Source organism: Bidens hawaiensis, unplaced genomic scaffold, assembly GCF_021521415.1.
Source record: "Bidens hawaiensis isolate Kalapana, Puna unplaced genomic scaffold, B.hawaiensis_p1.1 tig00028645_1, whole genome shotgun sequence".
Classification (NCBI taxonomy): domain Eukaryota; kingdom Viridiplantae; phylum Streptophyta; class Magnoliopsida; order Asterales; family Asteraceae; genus Bidens; species Bidens hawaiensis.
Genome location: NW_027494693.1, coordinates 202,232 through 211,294, shown reverse-complemented (window position 1 = coordinate 211,294; position 9,063 = coordinate 202,232). Strand labels below are relative to the sequence as shown.

At 36.6% G+C, this 9,063-nt stretch overlaps 1 long non-coding RNA gene across 1 annotated transcript; it reads right to left on the bottom strand.

Annotated features, from left to right (window-relative positions):
- Positions 1-1,743: 1,743 nt before the first annotated feature.
- On the bottom strand, positions 1,744-2,634 carry LOC143577490 (uncharacterized). Its single transcript, XR_013143119.1, has 3 exons — positions 2,563-2,634; positions 2,410-2,472; positions 1,744-2,247 (listed from the first exon to the last, which is right to left on the bottom strand). It is a non-coding gene; the product is annotated as an uncharacterized LOC143577490 (long non-coding RNA).
- Between the last annotated feature and the right edge of the window lie 6,429 nt (positions 2,635-9,063).

The window sequence follows — 9,063 nt, the reverse complement described above, 5'->3', positions numbered from 1 at the left end:
AATCGTCCAACCAATAGCTCAAATTACTCGTATACACATTACGAATCCAAATCGCAATATCTCGTACACTAATTTAACCAATTCCGAACACAACTTAACCAAAAACCAACCTCTGTTCCGTACAACTCAATCCAAATCCAACTCGATTCAAAACCATACCAATTCTCAATTCTAATCACACACACTATCCTTATACCTTACCGAACACAAATCCACCTCAATTCATCCATAATTAACCAAATCAACAGCTAATTCGATTGAATTCATTATAAACTAAATAAAATCAAAAGCAATTGAAAATCACTTCAATTATCAATCAAATAACATCAAATCAAGAGCAATTCGACCACTGAAAGCTCTGATACCACTTGATAGAACCTCAGATCTAAGATCTAATACTATTAAACACAGATCTAGTTCATTGATTACTCTTAATTGATATTAGTTATATATATATATATATATATATATATATATATATATATATATATATATTATTTGTATTATGTGTATTATGTAATAGATTAAGCGAAGTTTTGATCCAGAGAGAATTAGACAGAGTATTGTTACTTTAATCCCAAAACTTAAATTACTCTGAGGTATAAACCTCTATTTAAAGAAGATGGATCTAATTCGTTACACATTCCATAATGAATTAGACTCCACTTCGTTACATTACATATCACAAACAAATAACTTAACGAACTACATCCCATTCGTTAAACATCCTTAACGAATGAAAGGAACAATAACTTAACTGTCTAGTTCGTTAAACACCCTTAACGAACTAGACTGACCTTAACGAACTAGACTTAAATAATAATAACCTTTTCAATATAATTATAATAAAGACAAAACAATAAATACAAACACTCGAGACGCAAAGCCGTGCGCTAACAGTGTTTATGAGTAAATCCAACGTCCAGTGTAGAGCACCGGTAATGGGGCCTTACAACTATATTTTTTTTTCTTAATTATAAATAATATATTTAAAAAAATCATATATTAATTCTTAGTATATCTTTATTTTATAGGAATTTCATATCAAATATTTGGTAATATTAATTTTAATTTAATGAAATGTTATACCCCGTTTAAGGATTATCTGGGTTTGGTGAGACCCATACCCATGAATTCAGGTCAAATGCATGAGAAGCCTCCATTTACAAATAAAGCAATCTGGTGGATTGAGAGAATGTAGGGAGCAACCAGAGAGCTTTTAAATGTTTTGTTTATATATATAAGATTATTTTTATTTGTTTATGTATTAGTATTATTATTTCTACTAAGTGCAATTATTATTAATATTACTGTTAAACTTTGACTTCCTCTTATAGTCCCTCATACATACGTCTATTTATTTTTTATTTTTTAGAGCTGAGGGTCTCTCTGAAAGTCACCTCTCTATCCCTTTGAATAGAGGTACGGTGTGGCTACATCCTACCCTCCCAAGACATTGCTTATAGCTTTACTATTAGAAGGACCTCAATTTATATGATTGATTGATTGAAATACTAAAGTCGACATTTAGAAATGATTTATAAGATAAACCATCTATGCATTTCATATAAACAAAACATACTGTCAGAATCAAATAAACTTTTACAAATTAGACATCCCATCTCCAAATTCAAATGTGAGACTCCAAGTGTCCAGGTCATGGGAGGCACTTATTTTAACTTTGAACTGAACACACACTTCCAATAGTACTTTATCAGATGTTCATATTGCAATTCATGACAATGATACGTTTAGTTAACTCTCATAAACTGAAATGTTTGGCTTCGGTTAAAAATCTTGGTCAAATGTCTTATTTCCTTCTAAATATGCATTGCTATCATAGACTGAGATATTTGGCCTAGGTTCAAAGACTTCTTCAGATGTTCTTTTACCTTTTAAGCGCATATCTTTATCATAAACCGAGATGTTTGGCCTTGGCTCAAACTCATCATCAACGCTCTTTTTACCTTTTAAACCTGTATCATTATCATAAACGGAAATGTTTGGCATTGGCTCAAACTCTTCATCAACGCTCTTTTTACCTTTTAAACCCGTATCATTATCATAAATTGAAATGTTTGGCCTTGGCTAAAACTCTTCATTAACGTTCTTTTTACCTCTTAAACTAATATTATGATAATCATAAACCGAAATGTTTGGCCGTGGCTCAAATTCTTCATCAAGGTTCTTTTTATCTTTTAAACCTGTGTCATTATCATAAACTGAAATGTTTGCTCTTGACTCAAACTCTTCATTAACGTTCTTTTTACCTCTTAAACTAATATTATTATCATAAACCGAAATGTTTGGTCGTGGCTCAAGTTCTCCATCAAGGTTCTTTTTACCTTTTAAACCTGTGGCATTATCATAAACTGAAATGTTTGGCCTGGGCTCAAACTCTTCATTAACGCTCTTTTTACCTTTTAAACTTGTATCATTATCATAAACCATAATGTTTGGCCTTGGCTCAAACTCTTCACTAACGTTCTTTTCACTTTTTAAACCCCTATCATTATCATAAAGGATATGTATGGCCTTAGCTAGCTAAAACTCTTCGTCAACATCCTTTTTATCTTTAAGACCTATATCATTATCATAAACCGAGAGGTTTGGTCTTGGTTCAAAATCCTTGCCGCCATCGGGATTCATACGATCGTTGTTGTGACTTAAAGCATTAGGTCTTGGTTCAAGTTCATTATGGATTGATGATTTGTGGTATCTTGCCTTTAACAATGTATGACAATGGCTTTTCTTTAGGGGCTGAGGTGACACCAAAGTACCCCTTCGAACTAAGGAGCCCTGCCAATATTCTTTTGGGTGTGGGCTTTCATCAATACTGATAGCAGCCTGCTCAAACAAGAATAAGTTGAAATAGTAGTTAATTTTTTAAGAATAATATATATAACAAACTAAGAGAACCTATATTGGTTAGGGAGAGATCAACACACAACACAAAAATAATTAGGATTTTTGTGAATATCCTATTTGAATTAAAACATTTTGTTTAACTAAAAAGGACTGTTGGGGTTGTACACTTGTAGTAACATTACCTTGTCAACCTGTTTAAAAACTAGTAAATAGTTAAAATCCTCCAAGGTTTGGTCGCATTTGCCGGTTTAATCAAAAAGTATTTTTTTTTCTTCGTTTTTTTTTTTGCTAAACCCTTGTGGTTTTACAAATCTTGTCATTTCCATCAATTTCGCTAACCAGATCCATTTTTTAACGTTAGACCAGAAGCGAAGCAATTTTGTTGAACAAGTTTGTATTTTTTTCAAATTTATTATTAAATAAAATACAGACCATCAAACCAAACCAAACTCAACTCATCCCTATACGGCTATACACCCCATTCTTTTCATGCAGATGACACACCGAAGGTCATCGCTATCAATGATCTCAACCCTCAACCTGAAACAACAAAACACCACCAGAATGTTCATGCTGATGACCCACCGAAGGTCGTCACCACCACCTTATGGGAGGCAATCTCCACGAATTTGGATTTATTTGTTTCGGTTGGTGAGGATTTAAAGGTCTCACGCAAGTGGGTATGTGGGGTGTGTATGGAGTTAAATGCTCTCCGTCGGTGGTGCCATCATGATGACGCGACAGTCATGTACAAGTGTGTCACTAGAGATGTGGAGGAGTTAATAGTGGGGATTACGAAGCCAAATATTGAGAGGGAAGTTGTCGTGGTAGGAAGGGTGGGGGTGGATGTAGCTCTCCTTGAGCGTGTCTTCACTCTTCCTATCACGACTACTAAAAGTATTCCTCACAGTTGTCGTATGGCTTTTTCCCAGACCTTAGTGGGCGCTCTTGGTAAGGTGGTGGCTATGCCAGAGTCTGTTGAGGCATGGGGTGAAACTTTTGCTATTACCACGTTGCACATTACGAGTTTTCAAACCTTCTAATCGTCAAGAACGCTGGTCTGGCAATAGGAAGCCTCTGCAATGCCGAAGTATTCAACGGTTGCTATCATCTTGGGGTCACTGTGATGATTTCATTGAGCTTATTCTATCGTTTTTTGACCAACCCTTATGGGACACCCCGGGTAGTGATGCTTTTATCCCCGAGTCTGACAACTCCGAGTGGTGCCCCAATGTTAAACAATGTTTGCAGAAATTTGCGGACGGGCATTTCACTACTACGGTCAAAGTTTTGTGCTAGCTATTCTGGGGTTGCACATTTCGGTAAGGATACTTCGAACGCATTGTTTTCTAAGAATCCCATCATGCCCCCTCCGATTATGCATGATTCCTTTTTTTCTGAGCCTCCCTTTGTTGTGGACGTTGATAGTGTGTATGGGTGCATTAAATCTTTCCTTAAAGGGACTTCGTGGGGGCGGGACAGATTGCGAGCCCAACACATTTTAAATGTGTTGTGAGGAGAGGGGTCTCTGATTTGTGGATGGTCTACTCAAGGCTATTTCTGTGGTGCTTAATTTATTTTTGCGGGGAAGGTGTCCTAGGGTGTTCGCAGAGTTTGTTGCTTCTGCCCCCCTTACGCCATTGCCTAAACCGGACAATGGGATTAGACCTATCGTCTTGGTCTCTAAGGTGGCTATGAGGGCTGTCGGGAAGGAGATGGCTAAATATGTCAGTGACTTTCAATTTGGGGTGGGAGTCCCTAGTGGGGCAGAGGTCGTGCTCCATAGCACGAACTAGTTTCTAAATCACTTTCTTTCGGATGGGTCATTGGATATGCTTACTATTGATTTCCCTAATGCCATCAACTTAGTCGATAGGACGACCCTTCTACGTGAGGTCCGGAGTCGATGTCCTTCTATCTCTTTTTGGGTGGGTTTTTTTATATGGGCAGTCGGCAAAGTTATATGTGGGTGATACTTACATTAACTCCACCACTGAGGTTCAATAGGGGGACCCTCTTGGGCCTCTCATTTTTGCCTTAGTTTTGCACCCACTTGTTCACCAAATCTGATATCATTGCAAACTTCTCTTCCATGCTTGGTTCTTAGATGAAGGTATGATTATTGAGGACACTAGAGAGGTGGCCAAAGCATTAGATATTATCATGTCCGAGGGGCCTCTATTGGGTTTTGAATTAAACGTTAAGAAAACATAGTTATTTTGGCCAACATGCAATGAGGTGAAGGTGCAGGAGGGGTTGTTCCCTTGCAGGATTGGAAGGCCAGTACTTGGTTTGAAACTCCTTAGTGGTGCTGTAAGCCGGGATGCAGGGTTTATCAACAGTTTGTCTATGAAAAGGGCATCTAGCGTTGTGGAACTGATGAGCTGTCCCCCACAACTTTGGGATCCTCAATGCGAGCTTCTTTTGCTTCGCACATGTATGGGAGTCGCAAAGCTTTTGTTCGGTTTGATAATGTGCCAACCTATGTATGTGGGGGAAGCTGTTTCTATATTTTACAATGTCCCTCGAAGGGCGATTGAAGACATCGTGGTTTGTGGGGGTCCGTTCTTTGGGGATCTCCAATAGAGGTTGGCATCACTTCCGACCCGTTTTTTTTTTTTGGGGGGGGGGGGTTATGTTCGGCCAAGGATGTATCTACATATGCTTTTGTAGCTTCGAGAGCACAATCATGTTCTTTGGGGTTGTGATATTCATGGATTGGACTCTGATTATGGGTGTGCGATGGATCGTTTACGTACTTCACTTCCATATTTTGATCTTATCGGGTTCTCTAATAAGGACATCGCCACCCCCCCCCCCAAATCCCAACATGTTGTAGCAAGTGCTTATGTAGTGGAATCATCCAGAGTTTAGAAGTGAAGCTTGATCTATCCCCTCTCCAAAAGGCGGTGTTTGAATGCATTCGGGCTCCTCGGGCTCAAAATTTTCTATCAACCATCCCCATTGAAGAATTGGGCCAACATATGTAGGTTTTGGAGTATCGGGCAATCCTTAAGTACCGGCTAATGATCCTTATGTTCCCGCCTGATGAGCCATGCCCAATTTGTTGCAAGGTCTGTTTGGAATTTTTTGGAGACCATGCGGTGCATTTCAAAGAATTGTCTGGTTTTAAATACATATACAATTTGGTTAGGGATGTTATGTGTGATGTCCTTAAACAGGCAGGGATTTCTTCTAAAAAAGACGCCCCTATTAACTTTCTTACGAATCCTCTTGAAGGGATGTCTACTTTACGACCATCTGATATTCTTGTGTTCGGGTGGTTAGGGGGAAACACGCTTGTGTGGATCTTACATGAGTGTCTCCTCTTGTTGGGCTTAGGTACCGTGTGTTTGTTGTGGGTCAGGCTGCGTTGAAGGCTGAATCAGGCAAAGTTGTTAAACACGAGAAAACTTGTTTAGAGAATCAACATGTGTTTCTTCCATTTTCTTTCGATACATTTGGTTGCCTGGCCCTAGAGGCTATGAATTTTTTGAGTAGTGTTAAGCGCGTCATACATGGTACCTCTTCGGCTCCTAGGTCCCAAAGCTTCGTATTTCGTAGAATTGACTTTGCTATTCAAAAGGGGGTTGCGGCGCAGTCTGCTGTTCGTTTACCTGCCACTTTGTTGTAATTGCTTTTGAATTTAATGGTAAAGTAATCCATTAGTGAGGCTTATTATTTTATAAGGGTAAAGTTAAAATAGAAAGGACAACAAAAATGAGAAGAGTGAGAAGAAATCCAATTCATTGATCTTAGATTTGAATGACTGAGATAATAAATAAAAATTGATGGAAAGGGCATGAAGGTAATAAACCACCTTTGTTGACTTTCTCTCTCTACATGCAATGCACATGTCAATCCCCCATCAATTTAAAATGTCCATAACTTTTTCATACGACATTATTTTTTAAAAACAAATTCACCTTAATAATAAGCGTTTTTATCTTTAATATAAGTATCATATTGTTAGATAAAAATAAAAAAAAGTTAATAGGTTTTTTTAATTGTGTTTTTTTGTTGTTCATTGTGTCTTTTAGTTTAGTTTTCATATGAATTGTATTATAGATTTTGATCATTATATTTTTCAATTGGTACTCATATTAAAGACAAAAATTAAAACAAATATTGCGTCATTGTGTCGTTTTGTTCGTCATTGAATTTTAGTCATTGTGTAATACGTTCATTGTCTTTTTTTCGGATTGACATATGACAAATTCATTTAATTTGAGAAAAATAGTATTGCGTTCACTGTATATTATGTTCAAGTCATTGTGAAATATGTTGTCTCCATTGTGTTTTACGTTTCAAGTCATTGTGTTATATTTATCACCATTGTGTCTTGCGTTTTAGGTTATTATGTTAAACGTATTCCCCATTGTGTCTTACGTTTTAGGTCATTGTGTTATACGTATTCACCATTGTGTTTTACGTTTCAAGTTATTGTGTAACATGTATTAATCACTGTGTTTTATATACTAGATAATTTGTTGCTATTTTATCATTATTTTTACATATTATTATTACACAACGGTGTTATTAGTATTTAAAAAAACATAATGATGAGTTGAAACACACAATGACGAAAAACAAACTGACGAAAAAAGACACAATATTAAGCGAAAAGAAACAATAGTGTGCGAAAAGACACAATGACGAAAAATGACACAATGATAAGCGAAAAAACACAATGATGTGCGAAAAGACACAATGACGAAAAAGACACAATGATAAGCGAAAAGACAAAATGGTGTGCGAAAAGACACAATGACGAATAAAGACACAATGATAAACGAAAAGACACAGTGGTGTGCGAAAAGACACAATGGTGTATGAAAAGACACAATGACGTAATTTTTATTTTAAATTTTATATAACAAAAATCATACTCATATTAAAGATAAAAAAAATGGCTTGTTATTATGATGAAATTTTTTTAAAAAAATATCATACGAAAAAGTTATAGACGTTCTAAAATGATGGGGGTATTAACATGTGTCTTGCATGTGAAGAGAGAAAATGTGTACAATTACCTATATATCATTTTTCTTTTGGTCCCCACTTGACACATGCCAATTATTTATGGCTTCTCAAAATTCTTATTTTTGTTACACTTTGTCGAATAACTTGAACCTATTTTATAAAACCTTTCACTTACTATAATAATAATATAATATTTTGTTGTGATCCAAGATAAGCCGAACTTACCCAATAAAGTAGCCCGTTTAAATGGCCCAACAAGTAGACGTAACCTAGATATAAGCCGGAGAGTGGAGGGAAAATGTTATGAGAATATGATGTTAGTTTACGGTTTTCTTCTCTCATCCCCTACTCTATGACTCTCTAATTTATCATCTTCTTCTGGATTGTATTTCCTTCTTGTAATCAATTTCGCAATCAATACGATACATAGATTCAATATCAATTCGAATGGTTTGATTAGTTGTGAAATTATCCATTCACTTCATTGTTGCTTTCATTAATCCTTAGCACATATGGCTTTGGGTGATGATCTGCAAATTAAACAATTGATCACTCTGAATCTCTCAACATATACCACCCGGGTCGAAGGAAACACTGGACTGTTTCGTTTTAACTTTTAACAGTCACACATAAAGATTAAGTGGAAAAACACCAAGGTTAATATGTTGAGTTTTGCTTCTAGACCCACCATGCCAAACCACACATACATCATTATCACAAGCTTGATCCATATCATTAAAACACAATATTCGTTTTTCAATATGAAAATCGATTCCTTTTTTAACTAACACCAAACTAGGGGATTTTAATAAATCACCAACTTTTCCGAATATTATAATGCTTGGGTCAACGTATAATTCCGGCATGAAATACGGGGTTACCATGGGAGACTTCAAACCGCCGATCAACATCGTATGGTCACCGTCTTCAACACTACAGATCTTGGAAGCTACTTTATCACAATACTTCTCATTCAATTCCACCATTTCAGTTGACCCACATGTATAGGAACACCGCCAATACCCATTGGCATCCGCCGTTTTCTTTGGCTCATCCAAGGAAAGCGCAGGACCACCCTTAGCCACCATATCACCACCCATCGCTACCGTATGTTCTTCCTCATCCCGGTAAATATCAAACACGGGTAGCGAATCATAACTAAAATTGCCATCAGAAGAATTCCCAAATAAACACTCATCTTCATTAAAATCA